Genomic DNA, 5,581 nt, shown 5'->3' with positions numbered 1-5,581 from the left:
GGAAGGCAGAGGCTCCATTTGACTTCCTGCTTTCCCCCAGCCCAATCTGGGAGGGTCTTCCTAATCCCGGAAGCAACAACCCTGTGCAGCCCCTGAGGCCCCACATGCTCCGATCACTCCAAGGGCCAGAATTCCAGGACCCAGTCTGCCTCTCCTCCCTAAACTCTGTGCTTCATCTCATGCAAAGCCTTCTCCACTGCAATGATCCCTTCTTCCACCCTGAACTCCTCCCCAAGTCCAAATTCCCCCTCTCCCAGTGCTCAAATTCCCCCTTTACCCCCACCCACCCCATTGGTCATCTCAGAGAGTTCCTCCTCTCTAGCTCTCCAACCGCTCCCCCCCTCCCAGACTCAACCCCTTCTCTTTCTCCAGAGCTCAAACTGTAGCATCAGCCCACCTGCCTACCTGAGGGTAATGGCCTCTCTGTGCTGAGGAGCTGACAGCAAATGACTGTTGGGAATACTGGGCAGCCATATACCCCTTGTAAAGGTAGATAGAGGTTGAATTGGACGGAGTTGTTCCTACTCAGCTGTGTTTTCCTATTTTATTTGTCCTGAGTGACCCTCTTCAAGGAGACCAGATAGTAAGGAAAAAGACATATAAAACTGGGCTTTGAGAAGCTGTAAGAATAGGAATGAAAGGATTAGCTAGGTGGCACAGTGGAAAGAACAAGGGCCCTGGAGTCAGGAGGACTTGAGTTCAATTTCAGCATCAGACCATAAATACCTACCTTGGTCAAGTCACTGAACTCCATTGCCTTGTTTAAAAAAAAAGAATAAGAAAGAAATGTCATTGCATCAGAATGACTTGATCCAGTTCTGTACCAATCACCTCCAGTGAGAGCTGAAGGAAGTGTTTGTTTTGCAAAAGATAATTCAGAAATGTATTGAAAAGAATTGATGTTTATGTTTTCCATCTATAACAATGTTTATGCTATTATATTTCTAATTTTTCTGAGATTGGAATGTTTAAGAAATGCTAAAATTTGAAAAATGATTTTATCCTTAAAAAATTAAGTCCTTTTCTGGTCTGGATGCTATACAATTAGGAAATAAGCTACAAGAAAGTGAAGTTAAGGTTTAAAATCTGTTACATCTTTAATTGCATATATTTTATTTTGAATAGACAAAAAGAATAACTGACTCTTCGAGAAAAGTACAAAGGCCCTTGTACATTCTTCTTTTCTAGTTAGATTTTGGAAAGTTACCAACCAAGGGGCTGAGGGCATTCCTTTTAGGCAAGGCCATCAGATCCTCTCAACCCTAGGAAAGGAGTGCCCATAGAAGATTGTCAGTTTGTGAAGTAAAGGATGGTAATTGTCCAATAAACCAGAATCAGTCATTTTCACCTTAGCCCTTAGTCCCTAAATATAGGGTGAGAGAAACTTTTATAATTTAAAAACAATGAATCAAATAAGACCAATTAGTTAAAAGGAAATAATACATTATTAGGGAATCTGATTTCTAATTCGATGAGAGATTAAGGATTGTCCAAATTAAGGGGAAATAGTGAACACCTGCAATTTCCTTAATTCATAAAAGGAGGTGGTCCACTCCCTAAAGTTTCTAGAAGCAATCAAAGAAAATGAAAACAGTATCTGATTGATCAGTCCATGACCCCTTTTGATGTTTTTTTGCAAAGTTACTGAACAGATTGACCATTTCCTGCTCTAGCACATTTTCTAGATGAGGACCTGAAGAAAACTGGATGGAGTGACTTGTCCAGGATCATACACCTAGGAAGTTGCCAAGGCTGGATTTGAACTCTGGACCTCCTGAATCTTGGCCAGGCTGGGCAGTCCTGTGCCAGTGTCTCCCATGCTATACAAACAATTCTAAAGTTATTCAACAGGACCTTCAAGGTGTCTTGGTATCACATTTTCTGACTCTCTTGTGAGCACTTGACCTGTGTGAGTTCTCCATAAAATACTTTTTTGGTAAGTGCACAATCATCTGCAAACAGAAGAGCCTGCACCAACACCCCCTCCACTTTGGTCTTGGCTTGTAGCCTTTCCAAGTTGAAGAATCTGCCATCAGTGTGTTAGCTGACCTTGAGATCATGTTCATCTCAGTGAAGATGTTTAATAACATGGCTGAAAACATAATGCTAAAAAGCATGGGAACAAGGACCCAGCCTTGTCTCACTTCATTGGTGACTGGGAAAACTTGAAAGCATCATCCACTCAATGCAGTCTCTGAAGCTGAAACGCAACAAAGTCTGGACCAGTTCTCTGCTGTTTGTGCTAATTTTGGTCTAAAACTTAATACCAAGAAAATCCAGATGCTCCATCAGCCAGCACCAAACCATCCATGTGTGGAACCATCGATGACAGCAAATGGAGAAGTTTTGGGACTATGGACAAGTTCACTTCCCTTGACAGTATCCTTTCCAGGGTGGTACACATTGACAGTGAGGTTTACACTTGCATTGCCAGAGCTAGCTAAGTATTTGGTTATCTCAAATGCCCTTTGATTTTTACAGGAATATGATTTTAAAAAATACATATTATATTAGGAGCTAACAATATTTTTGTAGGTAAGCTCAAAAATGAATCGCTTGGTTATAGAAGTACTGATGTACTAACAACATATTTTGGATTTCAGATTAATTATTCAGAAATGCACATAATTTTCAAATATTTGTAATTCAAAAAACCTTATTCCCCATGGAAATATAAAAATGATAATCTGAGACAAAATTTTTTTACTAAAACTGTATAAACAGAATAAGCATAAAAACACTTTAGAATTTATGAAGATTACCTATATAAAAATAGTCACTTTTTCTTACAAAGGTATCATTTATTACCTCACAAAATATTTTCTACATGAATAATTGTTTTGAAATTGTATTTTTTTAAACTGATAAGCCCTACTGTGGGTACACAGGCTATTCTAACTGCCATGACACAAATCATCTCCAAGTAAAAAGTAAAACCACCACCTGGACAATTTCAGGAGCTGACAAGCTGCCCTGAGAGATAAGGTGAGCCAGAGTCCTTGGGAGCTGGATATTCTACCCCACTGACCACAGGCATTAGACACAGCTGTGCCTTATCACCTCCTCCCTAACGTACCCCCTTATCCTGTAATGCAAGATGCTGCAACTACACCCCGCTTGCATCATCCCCCCAATTCCCTCATTATTCTTTGTTCTACCCTGGAAGACCTAACAGTATATATGTAATAGCGAAGCAGTAATAAAATTGAGCTGGAGGCATAAGGCAGTAGTGGCTTGATTCCTTATTCTCAGCTCCCCTCCAGGAGGGAGGTCACCACTGTGGGCCCCAAGGAAGCAAGCCACAACACCTTACATTAGATTTTGATTAGAAAAACCCTCTTGGAAAAATACCTTGGTATGTATCTTGAGCTGAGTTTTAAAAATCCTCTAAAATAATTTTAGGGGCTTGTAAACATTTCTTTCTATTAAAGCACAGTAGAATAATTAATGCATATCAGCTGAATATAGAATCAGTACATGATTTATTGTGATCCATTTAGGGCAAGTTACCACACCTAAAAAGGCAAAATCAATACATTTTTTAAAAACTCTCAAATATTTATACTGTTCTGTCCAGTTTACTAAAATGTTTCTATATAAAATGACTGGAATACTTCTTTGAAAGTGTCATTTTCAGGGGGCGGCTAGGTGGCGCAGTGGATAGAGCACTGGCCTTGGAGTCAGGAGTACCTGAGTTCAAATCCAGCCTCAGACACTTAATAATTACCTAGCTGTGTGGCCTTGGGCAAGCCACTTAACCCCATTGCCTTGCAAAATCCAAAAAAAAAAAAGTGTCATTTTCAGTTCATGTGGCTTGGACATCTTGAAAGACAAAACTGGAAAAATGATTATGGCCTCATTTTTGTTTTTTGTTTTTGCTAACCTCTTGCAAATAAACATTTTTTAAAAGATCATTTTAAAGACTTGACAGTTAAGCGAAGTATACATAATTTAAACATTTTACAATGCATTAGATTTAAATCTGCAGTTTAGAATATTGGCAGACAAAAAATATTCACATAAACAATTGAAAAGGGCATATTTCAGAAACTAAGTAATGAAAATCTATACCAGTAAAATGTTGGTTAACAACCCCCCCCCCCAACTTTCATTAATGAATTGTCTCAGTCGCAAATTTTGTTGATAGCTACTATCTAGTAAGTTCAAATTGTTGAAAATTCATGTTCTCTTCAGGTACCACTGTTGATGTTAATTCCAACAGAGGTTCCAGTTGTAACAGGAGTTTGCTTGAAGTCCCCTTATTTTCATTAGTTACTGTTGCCAGCATTTTCCAAATAAAATCTTTAGTCTTTATGTTGCAACTCCTAGTTTTAAAAGTTTCATTTTTGACCTTTTGAGTTTATAAAATCCCATATAAAAAGAAAATCCATTTAATTTTCAGGTAAGTCTATAAAATTTGTTTATCTTCTTTTTAAACACTTTTATTGGAGTAGAGATCTTTTAAAGTTTTTAATTCTTCTATTAAAGTTTTATTTTGATTTTCCAAGACCATCCCTCGATTTTCCAGACACTTAACATATTCTTTTTTCTTTCTATGGCATTCTCTAGCAGCTTCTCTATTTTTCATCAATCTTATTTGTCTTTTCGTCTGTAGATCATCTGTTTTGGTTGTCTGAGATGTTATAGTGACTGGAGATATCATCACTATGGTCTGTGGATGATTAGTATTTGCTGGAGTAGTATGAATCAGATAGGATAGGTCTGTATATTTCCTGATGCAGTCTGTACCACCACTTGGTTGGTAGGGACAAATATCTCCTGTCCATCAGATGTCTGTGCATACTAAAGAATTGGTGTTCCTTGTTGAATACTGCCTGCATTTATCATTGTTAATGCACTTGTAGCCCCTGTGCTCCATCTGTGCTTGGACTGGCCAGCTGTGATGTTCCATTTGGAGCAATGCCAATGTATTGTCCAGTGCTAGTCTGGTAGATGGGAGTTGGGACAGACACAGATGTGATGGTTGAAACTCCAGGGTTTTCTCCCTCTCCCTTCCTATCTCTGGGGTCTTCTGAAGAAAGATCATTCGATATTTTTTTTATAATATGGACACTGTGCTAAAATCCCCCGAGCTTTCTGTGAAGAGCCTATGCTGTCAGATGAATCCTGAGAATCTTCACTATCTGATCAGGATGATACCTGCACTGTCTGTACTTGTGGGGGATGGATTACTGAGGATGACTGAGCAGTCTGGATGAGCCCCTGACTTTGTACTTGTTCTTCAGAAAGATATACAACTGTCATTGGGGCAGCTCCTCTTAGTGACATCTGAGGCCAGAACTTCCCCTCCCCTAAGAATCAAGTTCCAAGCCCGGGTCTCTCTACTATCTGAGGTCAGTTCCTCCCTCGGTGGCCTGGGCTGATCTGCTCATCCTCCTCACCACCAGCAACCTCCCTTCGGATGGAGGCTGGGCAGAATCAGAGTCTAGCTAAGTATTTGGGAAGCTCCAAAAGAAAGTGTGGGAGAGAGGAGTATTAGATTGATTACCAAACTGAAGGTCCACAGAGTCATTGTGTTGAGCTCATTGCTCTATGCCTATGAAACCTGGACAGTCACCAG

The 5,581-nt window shown here is 39.5% G+C and overlaps 1 pseudogene; it reads right to left on the bottom strand.

Moving 5' to 3' along the window:
• Positions 1-4,432: 4,432 nt before the first annotated feature.
• LOC141497160 (cyclic AMP-dependent transcription factor ATF-1 pseudogene) lies at positions 4,433-5,302 on the bottom strand (annotated as a pseudogene).
• Positions 5,303-5,581: the final 279 nt, after the last annotated feature.

This window comes from Macrotis lagotis, chromosome X, assembly GCF_037893015.1.
Source record: "Macrotis lagotis isolate mMagLag1 chromosome X, bilby.v1.9.chrom.fasta, whole genome shotgun sequence".
NCBI classification, from domain to species: Eukaryota; Metazoa; Chordata; class Mammalia; order Peramelemorphia; family Peramelidae; genus Macrotis; species Macrotis lagotis.
Note: the sequence above shows the minus strand (reverse complement) of the source record. Positions and strands in the feature narration are given on the sequence as shown.